Source organism: Aquarana catesbeiana, linkage group LG02, assembly GCF_042186555.1.
Source record: "Aquarana catesbeiana isolate 2022-GZ linkage group LG02, ASM4218655v1, whole genome shotgun sequence".
In the NCBI taxonomy this organism is placed as follows: Eukaryota; Metazoa; Chordata; class Amphibia; order Anura; family Ranidae; genus Aquarana; species Aquarana catesbeiana.
In genome coordinates this window covers 665,525,703-665,545,684 of record NC_133325.1, presented here as the reverse complement: position 1 = coordinate 665,545,684, position 19,982 = coordinate 665,525,703, and the positions used below count along the sequence as shown (strand labels likewise).

Here is a 19,982-nt window from a genome sequence, read left to right as displayed (position 1 = left end):
TGAGGAAACACAGTGAGTGATCTGCCCTTATTGCTCCTGTGTTCATTCTTAACTGAAGCCTAAACTATGTTTACTATGTTTCAGTTTGTGAATGAACAGGAAGCCACTCAGCATAACACTTCCCATTCATTCAGGCTCCATTTACATATGCTGCGGCTCACAGCATGGGGTCCAGTGCGTCCCTGAGCATGGGGTCTGGTGCGTCCCTGAGCATGGGGTCCGGTGCAACCCTGTTCACTGATTCAGGTGCGAATCAGGACCAAATTTTTGCCTGAATTTGCACCTGAATCGGACCAGAAAATGCACAGGACCCTTCTTCAATGCGGACCGCGGCCGCCCGGAGCTGTGTAAACCGGCTCCATTGAGAGCCAATCACACTCTCCTGTCATGCGAATTGGATGCGGGGAAAGCCGCATCCAATCTCCATATGTGTGAATCCAGCCTCACTGTCCAGTGCCGCTGAGGCTGCAGGAGGGACTGGGGAATCTTTGTCCTCAGTCTCTTTCTCTGTTTTAAAAGTGAGACATCAGGGGTCTGTTTAGACTCTAGATTTTTCATCAAAGCCCCCCAACAGGCTTTTGAAAAAAAAATAAAATTGTAAAAAAATAATAAAAAAAAAAAGAATATTGTAAAAAATAAAAAACTACTGACACTGCCCTACTGACACCAATCTCTGCTCTACTGACACTGGCCACTGCTTTGCTCATATACACACGTGTGTTTGTGCTCTAATGTGCACATCCTAATGCAATAGGCTGCACACACCAATGTTTGTAATATACTGTATGTTGTTTTTAACTTATTCTTTCTTGAATACGATATGATACACCTCGCAATTTCTCACCCTGTTATACAGGGGGCCAATGATATTTATTTGTGCTTTGAAAGATGTAATAGACAGCCATAACTAAGGCCTTACTTGCTAAAACATAATAAATCCACCTGAGCATGGTCTGTATCATTCTAATTATGCACACCCCAGATCATTGATAAATGAGTATTAACTGAAGTAGGCTGTTATTTTAACGTTGCAAGAGAACAAATAAAAGGATGGAAAGAGGCTTTATTCCCACTCCAAGGCACAGTGAAAATTCAACTTAGTTTGCCTACAAAAGTAAAAATAATTCAAGTTGAATAGACACTCTTGCTGGCATAATATTTCTTGGGCATCATTCAATTTATTGAATTTTACATGTTTATTGAAATTACTCTTTATTGTCCTGGCTTTCCACGCCAGTCTTTAGAGCTTGTTTTGTTTTGGTGATATGTTGGAGGAGACAGCTAAAGATAGGTTGATCTTTCCCACGTTTCTCTGCTTATTGTCTTTCTTTACCTCGGCTTGTTCTTTTTGTTGGCATGCATTTTTTCTCTGTGTTAATATTTCCCAGCCAAACCATATTAAATGAGTCCCTTGTGTGTATATAAGAAGTGTTTGGATTTGATATTTCTAGATACACTGACGTCATGAATTTAATAATCTTGGATAAGAATCAGATGTTTTTTTTGCCAGTTCATAAGTTTAGCTCAGGCCTTTCTAAATAAGAATTTGTGCGGCATTTACATTGGATGATCATCTGATGACCACTAATACTATTTAGTGGTCTTTAGCCATAAAGACTTGTTATCATACCTGCCATTCCTCATTTACTCTTCGCTGACTGAAATAAAAATCAATCGTGCAATCTGACAGCCATCAGAAAGCAATTATATTCATACTTACTGTCTGTGCCACCTTTGTAAAATAGTACTGTTTTTTGGAGCCCACTAGGAATGAGGTTTTTAAGAAAAATAGGTTCAATATGGGCCTGGTAAATGGATCAAGGTAGGATACAGGTAAATCAGGGGCCAGCTTAAGCCCCCATTCCCACTGGTGCGGCTTTGAAACCTCGCTACTTCAGCGCGATTTCAAAGCCGCACGTTAGTGCAATTTGCACTACCGATTTCATTTCGATACTTCAGCGCAATTTCAAAACTGCACATTAGTGCAATTTGCACTACAAATTTAATTGTGGCTTGCAACTTCATACAACAGAGGTCTATTCAAGTCGCAATGAAATCGGAAAAAGTAGTGCAGGAACCTTTTTCAAAGTCGCTGCGACAGGACTAAAGGCAATTTGAACATTTTCTATTGCCGGCAATGGGGTGGAACTGTCAAATCAAATGAAAAATTGCACCAGTGTGAACAAGGGCTAAAGTGAAACGAAATTTTCTCCAGGCCAATTATAGACATGCCAAAGAGCTAAGCATACCTGACCCCAATAAACGCTGCTCCGCTTCTCTTTATATGCTATGAAATCAGGGAAAAGAATATCTTGCCACTTTTATATACTCTCTTCATGTTCCTTGCCATATTTCAGTATGATTTCTTTTTAGACTAGTTTAGTCAGTTTAGTCAGACTAGAACTGAGAGGGTTGTCTGGAGTAAGGGACAAAAAGTGGGGGGGGGGGGGGGGTAGTTATTCTGTGGACCTTCTTAAGGCGTCCTTCCAACATGTATTAAGAAGCCATTGTTCCACACATTACATAGGTTTGTTACTCAATGCGCACAATATTTTGCGTCATCTGATTCTCCAAGTACTCACCTTTGAGGTTATTAGTTTTGGCTAGTTGTAGGATAAAGGCCAAATCCCTTGAAATAGTAGAATCTGCATATCCAGTGATTAACTGCGGTTAGGGACAAATGGGCAGCCCTGAATGCAGAAAGATTATGCTCAGGGTATTTCATCTATCCCTAACTGAAGGTAACCACTCGTTGTGGAGATTCAAGTGAACAGCTGTGAACAGCTACGGCCCCTGTCGGCCTAACATCCATTTGTTGAGGCGTCTGTGCCATAGCTATTCGCATACACCTCTGATTTCTGCTGCAGGAATCTGCTGATTCTTGCTGCAGGAATCCTGAGTCTGATCCTAAGGGCCCTTACAGACAGGCATCTAGGGGGCAGAGAAAACAGGTGGCTGAGCAGCAGTTTTACTGCCCCATGGCCACCTATCTGAACTGTCACAATACAGCTGGACAGGGCTGTACACATATCGCAACTGCAGCATCTTTAACTCGGGGTGCAGAGTTTGACAAGCAGCACCGATTGTCAAAAAACGTCCATTGAGTTCAATGGGGCTGCACCACATCTGCTTGCAATGCACATAACTGTGGCGCATTAGTGCAGCATTACAGGGTTCAATCAGGCGGTGCGGAGGTGAAATAATCCCTCCTCATCACCAGTCAAATGTGAAAGAGCCCTAATTGCCTCTGTGAATGTAGCCTAAAAAGGGAGAAACATCAACCCATTTACAAACTGCAACCTAACAATTCAAATACATCAAGAAGGGTAGCCATGCCATGACTTCCTTGGTTTGCTACCCTGTAACTTTGTTAGCGCTATTAATCAAACAGTGTTGTACACAAGTGCTTCCTCTCAAGGAATAATGTGGGTTATAAGACCCAGTACTTTCATCCATCTTACTGAATCATGATTTGTCAGTCAATTTAGATGTTCTACATTCAAGTATGTATTGGATTACTTTTCCCATATACAGTATATACACTGCATATATATATATATATATATATATATATATATATATATATATATATTACGATCAGCAGGGGATCTAGATGTGAGAGGACCCTTAGATAAAAATGGCCACATCAGTTTATTAGAAACTTTCCTTCATACATTTAGGCCTCGTTTACACATGCTTTTGCTCTCTAAAGATCAATCCGCATTCAAATTGCTCTGCAGAGAGCATTTGACAGGCAGTGAGGAGGTGGTGTATCTCCTCCTCACTGACTGTTTAAACCCCTCTAAAGGCTTGACTATCATGCCGCAACCGTGTGCTTTGTGCAGGATTGCGGGGCAGTTACAGCATTACCTCATTCATTTGAATGGGTTGTGTTCAGAGGATGGTAGTACCTGCTGAGAACAAGAGAAGGTATAGTACTTGCCGCAAAGCATTGAGGCCGTAGCATTTGTACACTCCCAGCCATTGCCTCTGCAGCTTAACCGTACCGACCGCCCCTCGTACATATACTGCGGCAGGACGGCCCTTAACCGCAAAATCAAGTACCTGTACGTGATTTCTTTCTTTGGGTCTGGGGTGTGCTCCTGCTGTGATTGGACACATCGGCAGCTAATCAGTGGGTCCAGCGGACCAGATGTCCACTGGGACCTGCCTATCATTCTGGAGGCAGACAGAATGTAAACAAGGCAGATCGCCATTCTGTCAGAGGGGGAGATGGAGATCTTGTGTTTCTGCTAAGCAGGAACACGGATCTCTGTCTTCTTTCAGTCAAAGCACCTCCCCCACACAGTTAGCAAGCACTCCTAGGGAACACATTTAACCCTTTGTTTGCCCCTGATGTTAACCCCTTCCCTGCCAGTGTTATTAGTACGGTGACAGTGCATTTTTTTTTTTTAGCACTGATCACTGTACTATTGTCACTGATCCCCAAAAAGTGTCAGATTTGTCCGTCACAATCCCGCTAAAAATCGCTGATCGATGCCATTACTAGTAAAACAAAAAAATAAAAATAAAAAGTCTATAAATCTATCCCATAGTTTGTAGACACTATAACTTTTGCGCAAACCAATCAATATACGCTTATTGGGATTTTGTTTACTAAAAATATGTAGCAGAATACATATTGGCCTTTTATTGGATATGTTTTATAGCAGAAAGTAAAACATATAGTTGTAAGCTCCTTCAGGGGAGGGACTGATTGAATGTATATGCTTGTCAGAAACCATGAATCAGACTGAGACAGAAGTACAGTTAAATCACACTTGTTTATTAATAAAATAGAACAAACATAGTCAAAACATAGCCAAGGTCCGGTAACTGGAACGGATAGTCAGACAAGCCAGAAAGCCAGGAATCAGAGTAGTGGAACAGCTAGCAGGATCTGGAGCCAGAAGGAACGTCAGCCAAGCAAGTCTTTAACAGGCACTCAGGAGAGAATCTCTGCGATGTTGACCAGGAGAAGGCAGAGATCATCTGGGCTTGACGGCTTAAGTAAGCAGGACTGACGAGCAGGATCATCAACAGGTGAATCACTGTGGAGAGATAGGAGCTGACAATTAACTGACAGCTGAGCGGCCAGCTCGAGAAGGAAGGGCTGAGCCCAGCCCTGACAATGCTATAGAAGTACCTGTAATAATTAAATAAATAAAACGTATAATCTAATCTGCTATTATACAAAACTAGCCAGAAGTTGTTTTTTTTGCAACTTTAAAAAAAAAAGGCCCAATATATTTTTCTGTGACATCAACGTGACAAAAGACCCAGAAACAAACCTCAATAACAAACATTTCTCCAGTTAATTTTTAAATCCAACGATTACTCTTTTCAAAAATACCCTAACTAAAGTGTTGTTCACACTGTTTCCGTGACAACTGACATTTATACAGCTTCGGAAAGGAAGTTGATCGACGCTGAAACAGGTCATGCTAGTAAAAGGAAACATTTTGAAAACCACAGAACACCAGCAGTATTGGTGGTTCAGGAGAGTTTATCTGCAGGGAGTGATAAACATACGTTTGGTTGATTCTTTATTTATCGGAGTGAGGGTTCTCTTAATAATGTGTAATGAGGCAATACACAGAGGAAACACGGCTTACTGGGAATGGGCTAACCGTGTTGTTGTCCACAACAGCAGATGGTGGATGGTGGATAAAAGGGCTTTATCAGCCAAATGATCTCTTGATGAGCGTTCAGTGGATTACATTTGTGATATCTAGTCAGTAATATGTTTTGCTCAAGCTCATCACTGTCAGGTTATATACTTAGGTCTTGCTCTGCAACAATCACAAACAGGTGCTGATCTTAAAGGGCATCTAAACCCAAGAACAAAAATGTTATATATTGCAGCTTACCAGTCTTTAGAAGTGTAGACTATATTAGTTTGCTTTTTTCTGGCACCTTTTGATCCTGTAAATAAAGAATACCTATTGATCCTGTCAGAAAACCAGTGCTGTCCATGTGCACTATGCAGGGTTATCTCAAGTAGTCTTGCCAACCCTGACCAGGTTACCTTTGTGGAATACACAACAACCCCCCCATGTTATGGAGGAGATGAGAAAAGAAAGTGTTCTGAACCATAGAACATTTCCTATTCTAGGATGACAACGCTGCTACTGTGTAGATACAATACAGTGAGTGGGAGTTGTCACCCTAGTACAGGAAGTTTTCTATGGTGCAGAACAACTAATTTTCCAATTTCCTCCATAACATAGGGGGGTTGTTGTGTATTCCACAGAGGTAACCTGGTCAGGGTTGGCAAGACTACTTGAAATAACCCTGCATAGTGCACAGGGACAGCACTGGATTCTGTCAGGATGAATAGGTATTTTTTGCACAGGCGAACACAGCCTAAACTATTGACCCCAACAATGTTCCTCCTAAAAGTACCCAGACTGTAGACAGGATTTTAAAATCACCCAATCTGGCATATTGCTGATCTTTGATCTCATGTTTCATATACACGGTTGGTCACCACTTCTCAGGGGTAAAATATCTACCTTCAAGTTAAAGTGATTGTAAAGCCTCAGTTTTTTTTTTTTTTTTTTTAAATAACAAACATGTCATACTTACCTCCACTGTGCAGCTCGTTTTGCACAGAGTGGCCCCAAGCATTGACTTCTGGGGTCCCTCGGCGGCTCCTCATCTTATCAGATAACCCCCTAGGAGAAGCGCTATCCCGGGGGGGTTACCTTGCGGGCGTGCTCCCGAGTCCAGCATTTGCGTCCACAGGCACGAAGCCGGACTCGGCCCTGCCCGCCGGCGCCCGCGTCATTGGATTTGATTGACAGTAGCGGGAGCCAATGGCTGCTATCAATCTATCCAATCAAGAGCCGGGACCCCGTGCAGAGAGGGACAGCGCGTCTCTGCCAAGTGAATGAAGGGGCTCAGGTAAATAAAATAGGGGGGCTGGGGGGCCGGTCACTGCCAGAAGTTTTTTTCACCTTAATGCATAGGATGGGGAAGGGAAAGGGAAATCAAAGTGGGGAGGGAAGGAAAAATGGGGGGTGGCGAGGGGAAAGAAAGGGATGGAAAGGGAGAAAGAGGGGAAAAAAGGGGGGAAAAGAGGGAGGGAAGGAGTGTGGGATGATGCTGTCATTAGTGTAATGGGAAAGCAGAATGGAGACTAATTAAACAGTAATATACATTGATAGTCCGGGTAACCAGAGGCAACCTACTGAACGGGAGCACTCCGGGACAAAAATTACACTGACAGCTTCATCCCACACTACTTCCCTCCCTCTCTTGCCCCCCTTTTCTCCCTTTCCTTCCCCTCGCCCCCCCCCTTTCCTTTCCCTTCCCCCTCCCCCCTTTTTTTGTTCCTCCCTTCCCCCTGTTCTCACCCCATTCCCCCATCCTTTTTCCCTTCCCCCGTTTCTTCCCTTCACCTCCTCTCCTTTTTCCTTTCCTCTCCTGTCCTTTATCCTAATGGAGCCCTATATATTACTTACCCATTACCTTATACATTTCCACTACTTTAGATCAGTGTTTCTCAACTCCAGTCCTCAAGGCGCACCGACAGGTCATGTTTTCAGGATTTCCCTCAGATGAAACAGCTATGGTAATTACTAAGGCAGTGAAACTGATCAAATCACCTGTGCAAAATAGTGGAAATCCTGAAAACATGACCTGTTGGTGTGCCTTGAGGACTGGAGTTGAGAAACACTGCTTTAGATATACTCTCCACTATCAAATCCCCCTTGTCCGCTGCAGGGGGAATTATTTTGTGGTTTGGGTCCTTTTTGGCTTTGGGCTTGTAGGTAAGCAACTTCCCACTGTTATTGTTGTTTTGCTAATACTATATGCTTGCCAAACTGTATTTATATATGTTCTAAATAAATTACCTGTCTGTTTAGATTAAATAAATAAATAAATATGATGCGCTAGAGTGTGCTAACCGTGCCCTAATCCTGGCACACAGAGATACAGTGCATATACAACAGAGTATAAAATAATTTAACCCCAATATGTGCTATATCCCCCAAGATAAACAAACTTAATGTGCACAAATAAACAGCGTAGTGAGCATGTAAAATGGTAATATCAACAAAATGCTCCAAAATGAATCAGGTGCTAAAAGTGCAATAAACAAATAAATAATAAAATAAATAACGTTAATTCATAAATGATTCATATATGCAAACAAAAGCTGAAAAATGACATGTGCCAGCCAAAAATTGCAGAGTGTCACACAATACATTTACTTAATCATCCATCATAAAATAGACATATATTAAACACAAAAGTCCTTAATGAAAGTGATGACAACTGTGCTTCAGTGATGATGTTTTCAAACGTGCTGCGATTCCATGTGCCACATATCATGCGATGGTGAAACAAAAGGTGACCCCCCCCCCCCAAGGTAAAGCGCTCACCTTAGGGAATGTGACTAAGTCGCTAGACAGAGTCAGGAAACGCTTATGAGCCACCCAGGGCTCAGTGTGGATCACAGGAAAAAAGGCTCCAGCATGCAGACATTCCGGGAATTAAATTGTCATGCCTTGTATACCTGACTTTTCAACCAGTCATCTATGTCTGCAGCAGCTCTAAAATTGGCAAGTTGTTTATGCATAAAAAAGAATCTTGGGTACAGTCCTTATGATATTCAGTAAACTATTTATTTTATTTATTAGTTTTTAAATAAAGGGATGGTCCTTATATTTAATGAGACATGTCAAGTGGCGGCTCGTGGTTTTTCGTTTGGGGGGGACAGCAAACAACCACCCCCCCGGGGCACCTCAAAGCCCCCCCCACCACTTGCTGTCTGCCGGTCAGTCCACTTACCCCATCTAAGCAACGTGCATCGGGCAGCGGCAGGGATCGGGCAGCGGTGGACATCAAGGAGCGGCAGGGATTGGGGCATCGGCGGACATCAGGCTGCTGCGGGGATCGGGGCATCGGGAAGCAGCTCCTGCGTCTTCTCCTCCACCCTCCTCGCTTCCGCCATGTGTCTTCTCCCCTCCTCCTAGGCGTCCAATAGGATCGCCTGTTCTTTCAGGCAATTGAGTGACGGGTATCAGACCCACTTCCCGATTGGCCAGGAGGAGGATTAGTGTTGCAACAGTGAATATTCATTCGCTGTTGCAACACACCTGGGTGGGCTCTGGATGCAATGCTCTGCGCCCCGAGCCCACCCTATTTTGAAGCCTATTAGAGCCTCTGGCTCTAATCAGTGCTTTAAAAAACACACCCCGCCCATCCCCACCATAGAAATTCATGCACCCGGCATCCTGAAAGGGGCCGGGCGCATTGATAGGGAGGGCGGCGGCATAGCTAGGTGGGGCGGCGCCCACAATGGACATGTCCCTTTTGTTCGTTCTGGCTGTCCTAGTTGAACTCTATAGCTTCTACGAATGGAGGAGGGGGCGGAAAGGGTGGGCACAGTCACCAATCTTGATGGGTGCTTATGACAGATCCAGGGGCTGTATTAACCCCCACAGCACTGGAAGATTACTGCTGTGGCGGTATGTGAGGGGTGCAAGGGATGAAAAATTTCAATTAGGACACCTGGCATCAGAACAAGGGATGCTTCTCATTAAATGTAAGTATCATTCCTTGTGCTGATTTTTTTTTTTAATTTAACCACTTGCCCACTGGGCACTTAAACCGCCTTCTTAACCAGACCAATTTTCAGCTCTCAGCACTCTCACATTTTGAATGACAATTACTCATATGAAATGTTTGTCCTTTTTTCACACAGCTTTCTTTTAGTGGTATTTAATCACCACAGGGTTTTTTATTTTTTGCACTATAAATAAAAAAAGACCAAAAATTTTGTAAAAAAAATAATTCTTCTGTGTTTCTGTTAGAAAATGTCGCAAATTAGTACATTTTCTTCATAATTTTTTGTCAAAAGTTATACTGCTACATATCTTTGGTAAAAAATAACCCAAATAAGTATATATTATTTGGTCTTTCTGAAAGTTAGAGAGTCTACAACTATGGTGGCAATCACTGAAAATTGATCAAACCTGATGTACTGATGGCCTATCTCTTTTCTTTTGGAAAATAGACATTGCAAGGTATTTAGTAAGAGGCATGGTGAGTTTTTTGAAGTTGTAATTTTTTTCCCACAATTCTTTGCAAAATAAAGATTTTTTTTCTTTCTCCCCACAAAATTGTCATATTACCAAGTTATTTCTCTCACGTGGCATATGCATACCACAAATTACACTCCAAATACATTCTACTACTCCTCCTGAGTATGGCGATACCACATGTGTGAGACTTTTTTACAGCCTGGCCACATACAGAGGCCCAACATGCAGGGAGCACCATCAGGTGTTCTAGGAGCATAAATTACACATATAATTTCCCAACAACACTTTTGAAGGCCCTGGAGCACCAGGACAATGGAAACGCCCACAAATGATCCCATTTTGGAAAGTGAAGTAGAATAATAACGTATCGAACCAGGCAAGACTTCAGTGATGCAGGTTTTCTTTATTTGACTCGTACGAGGAGACAAGTTACAACAAAAGGACAGATATTTGCCCATTGGTTCTGACCTCTATGACCCGTGCAATTTGGCAGCATACATAGAGTTCAGCCTTATGAGCTCCTATCTGACTTGTCTGTCTAACAATTGTAAAACTTGCATTTATATACCTTTTACAAGCCTTATCTTAGCCATCTCTCCTAGATATGATTGATTGCTAAGATCTACGTCAATGTAACTAACCATAAATCTGACACCTGTTCTACAACCAAACGTATTCTTTCCCAGAATTCCTATATGTTCATTAAAGTGATTTATAACTGGTTTTGTCCAATTTAAAACACCTGTGTAGAGACAGTATGGCACCCAGCTGTGTTAAATCAAACCCTCCTCATCCTGATAAGATTTAACCAACTTCAAGGGTAACAGATTTACGACTTTGGGAGAATGAACTTTCAATAACCCCACCTTAACTCTTATATGTCTCACTATATAATCCTATATGTATGTATTTTAACAGTTTTAATGAGGGCACAAGCAGACCTTTGTTTGACCCTGTCAAACTTAATTAATGTACTGTACATAACTTTCCCATATCCCACATAATTATTTCTAAACCACCTGTATAATATGTTCTTATCTTATCAGGCTGTAACTCAACTTCTGTCAAAGTTTTTCTTTTCTAATTAGCGCTTACTTAATAACTAAAAATGAACTATCCTAATGAACTTTCACCCAGTAAACTATCGTATAAAAATATGCGAAAGAAGCAGTGTCAGGTCCTGAGACCAGGTGACAGATGCAATCCGTGGAAGTCAGGAGTGCACCGCTAAGGTAGTGGACCCTAGGACTGACTGCTGCGGATTGAACCCTGGGAGGTTCAGGAAGCAGGTCTACTGGAACACTAACACAGATCCCACTGGGAGCTAAAGCATAGATTCCCCAGGGCGCGGCGTCTAAGAGCCAGCAGGTGTTCACCGGAGCCTCTAGTGGTGAGGATAGACTGCGCTGCAGTATGGCTCCAGGTCGCGGCCCCCAGGGTCTCACAGCTCACGCTCACGGTAGACTACAGGAGAAGAGGCAGCAGGTTGGAACAACAAGGAAAGTAAGGGATAAGCCAAATGTCGGGGCGACTAGCAGACAAGGATAAACATAACACACCAAAGGTCAGGGTCACAAGCAGAGAGGAATAGTGGAGAACAGGCCAAGGTCGGTAACTGGAATCACACGTAGGAAACACAGCAAGTACACACGAAAGCTAACACACAATGGTTGATCAGCAAGGTTGGCTTGCAATGCCCAGGTTAATATAGTGTTCCTAATTAGAGACCAGGGTGGAGCTATGCAGAGGAAAGATTATTTAAATAGTCAGGTGAGGGTGGCTGGCCTCTAAAGGTGAACACAGAAGGAAAGGTGAGCTGACAGACGCACATTACTGCATAACCATGACAAGCAGAGAGGTCATCTAATGTTCAACATTTAAAAATGAAGACTTTCTATATCTATGGAATAACATAGCATACATTAATAAAGATTAATAACTATTGCTTAACTTATTGAATAATAATATTGATAAGACCATTACTATATTATAATAATAATAATATGAATAATAATTATATTATCAATAAAACATATGCAAATTAATATGAATAACATAAAATATATATTGGTTAATATGAAATTCTACTACAAAAGCAAATACCCCAACATACATTCTATGAGGCATTATGAGTCTTTTGAACATGTCATTTTTTTCCGCAGGTTTTTGGAAAATGTGGAAAGAAAATGAAAACGCATTTTAAGTTGGCCATTTATAACATAGTTATAACACATAGCACGTACATACCACAAATTACACCCCAAAATACATTCTGCTACTCCTCCTGAGTATGGGGATACCACATGTGTGAGACTTTTACACAGCCTGGCCACATACAGAGGCCCAACATGCAACTAGCACCTCCAGGATACACTGAGGGGGTGGCACTGATGTGCACTATTGGGCACTGTAGTGACACTGATGGGCACTGTAGTGGCCTTGGTGGCACAGATGAGCACTGTAGCGGCACTGATGGCAAAGATGATCACTGATGTGGCACTGATGAGCACTGTAGTGACACTGGTGGCACTGTAGAGACACTGATGGCACAGCTTAGCACTGTAGTGCCACTATAGACCACTGATGTGGCACTGTAGTGGCACATGGGGCACTGATGTGGCACTAATGGGCACTGTAGTGGCACAGAGGGCACTGATGTGGCACCGTAGTGTTACAGGGGGCACTGATATGGCACTGTAGTGGAACAGGAGGCACTGATATGGCACTGTAGTGGCACTGATGTAACACTGATGGCACTGCTGGGCACTGTGGAGCACCATAAAAATCGATTAGACTTACTGTGCTTCACTCGCTCTCACTCCTCTCCTCGCACGCTGTATCGGTGTGAGGGGAGGAGAGCTGAACCCTTGCATGACCTGGATTTACATTCTCATCGGCCCTTTACCATGATCTGTGATGCATCGGGTCCAGCGAACCCGGCGAGCACGGACACTTCCGTGTGTGTGTCCCAGGGGGCGCGAGTTCGGGAGGACGTCCATGGACACCCTCCCAGAACTAGCCGACCGCGCTGTAGCCATCTTTCAGCTATGGCTTGGTCGGCAAGTGATTAAAGAAAATAAAAATATGTGAAAATATTGCGCTGTCAAGAACAAGTGTGTGTAAGCAGCTAGCACATACAAGTGATCTAATCCTGTGAGCAAACTTATGTAAAGAAAAGTGCAGCGCTAACAAATAAAAACATAATAAATACCATTATTCATATCTTACAATGAATGATGTAGATCAGTGCATAAAGTCCTTATATAATAAACTTTCTAAATCATACAAATTGTGTCCGTGATACAAGAGATGTTTTGTGACACACTTGTAATTAATGTTATGAATAATTTAATCCATAAAGAGTGAAAGTCCTGAGAGGTGTATAACACCAGAAAGTGAAGGAAATTTAAAATATAGAAGATATGGCAGTGTCAATGGTGTCAGCAGTCCGTCCCGACGTGTTTCGTCCTAAGGGACATCATCTTCTACATTTTAAAGCGCTGTTTTTTCTCCAGAAATGTGAGTGTTTTTATCTTTAATAAATGAGCTTTAAGCCTTTTATGCAGTATTACGCTATGTACTCTCACGTTTTTCCATATATACTCTGGATGCCTGGGTGGATTTGTCCCCTTTGCCATATATATCCTTGCAAGCACCTCGGTCACCTGGATTAGCGTTTATGTTATACAGACACCACCGTGGATCCCCACGTTTACAAGCTTGATTGACTCAGTGGGTGTACACCCATCTGAGTCCAATCTTTCCGGTAAGCCCACAATTTGAGCGGTGGTGGATCTTCTATCAACACTTTTAAATTTCCTTCACTTTCTGGTGTTATACACCTCTCAGGACTTTCACTCTTTATGAATTAATTTATTCATAACATTAATTACAAGTGTGTCACAAAACATCTCTTGTATCACGGACACAATTTGTATGATTTAGAAAGTTTATTATATAATTTTATATACCTATGGACTTTATGCACTGATCTACATCATTCATTGTAAGATATGAATAATGGTATTTATTATGTTTTTATTTGTTAGCGCTGCACTTTTCTTTACATAAGTGTTTAAAGAGTAACTCCACTTTTGTTGAGAAAAAAAAACTTCCCCTCTGTGTGATATACACTATATTGTCAAAAGTATTGGAACTTTAATCGCATCCCAGTCTTAGTCCGTAGGGTTCAATATTGAGTTGGCCCACCCTTTGCAGCTATAACAGCTTCAACTCTTCTGGGAAGGCTGTCCACAAGGTTTAGGAGTGTGTCTATGGCAATGTTTGACCATTCTTCCAGAAGTGCATTTGTGAGGTCAGGCATTGATGTGGATGAGAAGGCCTGGCTCACAGTCTCCGCTCTAATTCATCCCAAAGGTGTTCTATGGGGTTGAGGTCAGGACTCTGTGCAGGCCAGTCAAGTTCCTCCAAACCAAACTTGCTCATCCATGTCTTTATGTACCTTGCTTTGTGCACTTGTGCGCAGTCATGTTGGAACAGGAAGAGGCCATCCCCAAACTGTTCCTATAAAGTTGGGAGCATGAAATTGTCCAAAATGTCTTGGTATGCTGACAACTTAAGAGTTCCCTTACCTGGAACTAAGGATCCAAGCCCAACCCCTGAAAAACAACCCCACACCATAATCCCCCCTCCACCAAATGATTTGAACCAGTGCACAAAGCATGGTCCATAAAGACATGGATGAGCGCATTTGGGGTGAAGGAACTTGACTGGCCTGCACAGAGTCCTGACCTCAACCCAATAGAACACCTTTGGGATCAATACGAGTGGAGACTGCGAGCCAGGCCTTCTCGTCCAACATCAGTGCCTGACCTCACAAATGCGCTTCTGGATGAATGGTCAAACTTTCCCATAGACACACTCCTAAACCTTGTGGACAGCCTTCCCAGAAGAGTTGAAGCTGTTATAGCTGCAAAGGGTGGGCCAACTCAATATTGAACCCTACGGACTAAGATTGGGATGTCATTAAAGTTCATGTGCGTATAAAGGCAGGTGACCCAATACTTTTGGTAATATAGTGTATGTACATTGCAAGGATGTGTACATTGTTGCAGATTCCTACCGTTTGTGATTCTAGAGAAACCCCTGTGTGTTTTTTCTGTGTCCTTGTGGAAAGTGAATATAATGGGAGTGGTTTCATAATTATCAATCAGCTGCTGCAACTGCAGGGCTCTAATAAGGAAAATTGCAGGGTCTGCATCCCTTTAGACATGACTTCCTATTGGGAGTATCTCACCAAAAATAAAATTTGTGTTGCAGGGGATGCCAAAAATATGACTTGTATCTTACTGCAGACTTCAGGGGAAATCAGAAAACCAATCACACAAGCAGGAAATTATGTTTCTGGGGGGTGCATTCTTTACACATCCTGTGTGCAGAACACCTCCAGGCAGCCATATTGCATTGCATTTTACAGAATATTACAGCTCTGCAGATTAAAAATGAAAAGGTAATATTTAATTCCATTCAATTACAATATGACTTGTGTTGCAATGGTATTTGCTATATATATATTTTTTTATTGCCTTTTTTTCCCCCATGAAAGTGGAGTTACCCTTTAACTAAACTTAGGCTGTAGAACATTGCTTATCACATATCATTGTCTCCCAGATTAAAGATGACTTTCCTAGATAACAAAATTATTTGATCCCTCCACCCCACATAACAGTGAACTGGTAGAAAGTGGAATAAAGAAGCACTTACTAGCTCACGATTGAATGCAACACAGCATGACAGACAATCCACCAAATAGCAAAGCAGTCTGTTTGGGAGGCAAGCACACTCTCAAAATCTTGTGGAGGAAACAGTGATTTAAAGTGATTGTAAAGTTTTTTTTACAGCCACTGATAAAAGGTTTTTGTTTTACCTTGATGCAGAGAATGCATTAAAGTGTTACTAAACTCACAACAGTAAAATCAGTGTGTATATGCAGTAAAGCATGCTTGTTATACTTGCTGTGGTGTTAATCCTGTGCACTGTGTTAAAAGGATGTTTGATCCTGTCTTCTCTGATCCTCCCCTTCTTCCACAGTCCCCAATCCGTCTCCTGTATGTAAAAACAAATTTCCTCAAAAGTGGTACTTTGAAGGACCATGAACACTCAGAAAAGTGAAAGTTATATGTAAAACAGTACAAATTTATTACAAAAGATAAATAACATTATACAACATGAATAAAACTAGAACACATGATGACAAGAAAACAGTCCAGGAGAATGGATGAATGGAAAAATGGAAGAGGCCCAAACCGTCAAGGAGACAGGTAAAATCCAACGTGTTTCAACATGTGAGGTAAGGGTCTTCTTCAGGGAAAAGGAATGGAACTTCCGGGTGAATATAGACAATCTACAATATTAATATAGACATAATTACACATAGAATTCCAAAATATCCTCTATTCAATAGACTCATCAACTGAGTCATTATAGATAAACATCAAAATAGAAAAACATAAACAATATTATTAGTATCACTACTGACCTCATTTGTTTAATGATTCAAACAATTGAGATCATATACTCAACATAGAAAAAGGAGACAGGAACGCCCAAAAGGCGTTAAACAGGCCAAAACAAGATGGAAATGAATCATGTCCAGGTGAAACCCTCCCGTGTCCAAGACGCACCTCCCAAAGGTGGGGGGGGGGGGAGGCCGGAGCCCTCACAGATGACAGACCAGTGTAGGTCTAAATGTAAAACACAACAATGAAAGTGAAAGTAAAAGGGTAATGTCATAAACGAATACATAAAAGAAAATGCACATAATAAAAGAACACTTAGTAGAGTTGACCAGTATATCAAAGTACACATACCTATCACTTTAAAATTTGTAGATTGAATTTTGCACAGCAAACATTCTTTCACGAACCCGCATGGAATATAAATGGCCACTAACATTGAGATGTAACTTTGCCGTAGATGGAGCCAGAAAGGCCTCTCATTATTCAAAGCCACTACCCCAAATGTACAAAGGGGGGGGGGGGGGGGTCACCTGGCTGGATAGATAGACAGCAGTGAACCTAGGATGATCAAAGAATCAAATATAGTATTCATTGATATAATGCAGAGAGAAATGTCCAAGCATCAAAATCACAGAAACAAGGGGGGGGGGGGGGGGCGTGAGAGCCAGAGTATGAGACGGGGAGTGGTAAATATACTGCACCTGGAGTGATCAATCCATGACGCTCTGTGAGTGGCCCCACCCCCCTGAACAGGCGGCACAAAACATCCGTTTTCCGAATCTGATCAGTCGCCTTTAAGTAGACTTTGACTGCTCTCACCACATCAAGAGAATGTAGTGATTTTTCTTCCATAGAACAGGGTTCTGGAAAAAATGAAGGTAAAAAGTTAGGATGAGGACGCAATACTACCTTATCCTTGTGAACAATAATAATATGGCTCTTTACAAAAAAGAGCAGCCAATTCTGATACCCTTCATGCAGCAGATATGGTTACCAGAAAAAATAGTTTCCTTGTCAAAAAGGACCAAGGGAATATGTTGTATCGGCTCAAAACAAGGCTGTTTTTGTAATGCCGACAAAACTAAACTCAAGTCCCAAGGGTTCAGGGGTGACCTAACCGAAGATTAAGCCGTGTTACCCCCTGGATAAAGTTACGAACCAAAGAATGCAAAGCAAGTGGTCATTGAAATAATACCAATAAGGCCGAGACCTGTCCTTAGAAAGTACTCAAGGCCAGCTTTATATCTCACTCCATCTGCAGAAAGTCAAGGATTCTATCTATGACCTATTTCCTGGGGTGCCAACCCCTGGTTTCACACCAGGAGACATATGCTTCCCAGACCCCATAATATATAATTATGGAGGCCAGCTTCCTTGCATTAACCAAGGAATGCAATACCACTGGCCTGACAGCCCACGCTTCTTCAGAGTGTGGGCCTCAATAGCCAAACTGCTAAATTTAGAGTTTCTAAGGTAAGATGGAATACCGGACCTTTGCGAGAGAAGGTCTGGACATGGTGGTAGGGTCCATGGGACCCCTACCGCCATCCTTATGATCCCTGCATACCAAGATCTTCTGGACCATCCCGGGCCACAAGAATCATCAACTTTCCTTCCTGCTTGATCCTGCGAAGTCGTGGACACACGCAGAAAAGGACGGAATGCATAAATCATTAAAAACTGATTCCATGGGAACACCAAGGCACCTGTTCCGCATGCTAGTGGATCCTTTGTTCTTAACATATAGATGTCGATCTCTCTGTTGAACCTGGATGCAAACAGATCTATGCCTGGGATCCCCCATCTTTGACCTATTGTCAGAAAGATATCGGGGTGAAGGAACCATTCTCCCGGGAAAAACTGCTGGTGACTCAAAATAGACCGCCTGCCAAATTTCTATCCCTAGAATGAAAAACTGCCGAGGCAAGATACATTGTTTTCTGCCCAAGATAGGATATGATTCACCTTTCTCTGGGCCGCACAACTTCTTGTGCCCCCTTGGTGATTGATATAGGCCACGACTGTGGCATTGTCGGATTGGATCCTGACAGGATAGCTCCGTAAGTTAAATGTCCAGTCCCTCAGGACCAAGTGCTCTGCCCGAATCTGTAGAATGTTAATGGGCAAGGTCATTTCTGATCTGGACCACTTCTCTTGGACAGTTGCCTCTTCCAGGACTGCTCCCGAAACCTAAAAAAGGTTGGCGTATATTGTTACCACTTCCCAGGTAACTGTAGGAAGGATTTTCCCCTTTGCAGATTTTTGGTTATTGACCACAAACTGAGGCTTCAGAGCACCTTTGAAGTCAGACACATTGGAAAATCTAGAGCTTGAACCCTCTTGTTCCAAGCCGATAAGATACTGTTTTGCAGCAGAAATGAAACTGAGCATAAAGAACAGCCTTGAATGAAGCCACCATCTTTTCCTCATGCAAGCTGAATAGAAGGATTCATCTTGCTTCGACCACCTTAATCAGTTCCTTTATGGCGCTGATCTTTGCCTGGGGCAAGAATACCCTTTTCTGGGTGTATCTATGAACAGACCCATAACCTCCTTAATGGCTTTAAGGAAGATTTCTCTAGGTTGAGAATCCAACCTAGGTATTCCCGGTAGTTGAATGTGGTGACCATACTTTGGTCTAAGCGGACTACCGACTGGTCTATCAAGAGCATAATTGTTATACCTTGGGCCCTTAATCTGGCTAGAGGAGGGGTCAGAACCTCTGTAAACACTCAAACTGCAGTAGCTAGACTGAAAAGCAAAGCTATAAACTGAAAATGAATATTTTCTACCTTGAAGTAGATATTAATGGTGAGCAGGGAAATATGCCCACGGAGGTATGCACCCTTGACGTTGATTGACATCAAAAGTTCTCCTCCTTGTAGGATGGAGACAACTGATTGGATTGACTCCATGCAAAAGAGAGCGGATATCCAGGAACCAGTTTAGATTCTTGAGATCCAGAATGGGTTTGACATCTCCATTTGATTTTGCCGTGAAAAAGGGTTTGAATAAAACTTCAACCCCAGCTCTTTCATGGGGACCAGCATGACCACTCTTTACCAAAGGATGGTCCAATGCTAGAAAGAGAGACTTCTTTTTCTCTGGATCTTTAGGAATGCTTGATCTGAGAAAATGAGGAGACGGGAACTCTTGAAACCCCAGATTATATTTTAGAAGAAGCCACCCATCTGTCTTGACATTTCTGCCAGAAATAAGGAGGCTTCAGTATCTTGTTTGTAGGTTTCTTTTGTCCCTGGGCTTGTCCCTGAGGATTACCTCTTTAACTCGACGGCAGAAGCTGTCGTGACTGCCTGGAGACTGATGCCCCTGGCACTGGAGTAGGAGCTACATTTACTCCTTTTCTTAAATGGCAAAGGGGTACCTTTCCAATAGAAATTCTTTGGATGAATTATCCAAGATATCCCAAACAGCCGTTCTTCGCAAA

General features: G+C 42.4%; 1 long non-coding RNA gene across 1 annotated transcript; it reads right to left on the bottom strand.

Moving 5' to 3' along the window:
• Positions 1–4,771: 4,771 nt before the first annotated feature.
• LOC141130057 (uncharacterized) lies at positions 4,772–16,420 on the bottom strand. Its single transcript, XR_012241968.1, has 3 exons — positions 16,323–16,420; positions 16,028–16,121; positions 4,772–5,051 (listed from the first exon to the last, which is right to left on the bottom strand). It is a non-coding gene; the product is annotated as an uncharacterized lncRNA (long non-coding RNA).
• Between the last annotated feature and the right edge of the window lie 3,562 nt (positions 16,421–19,982).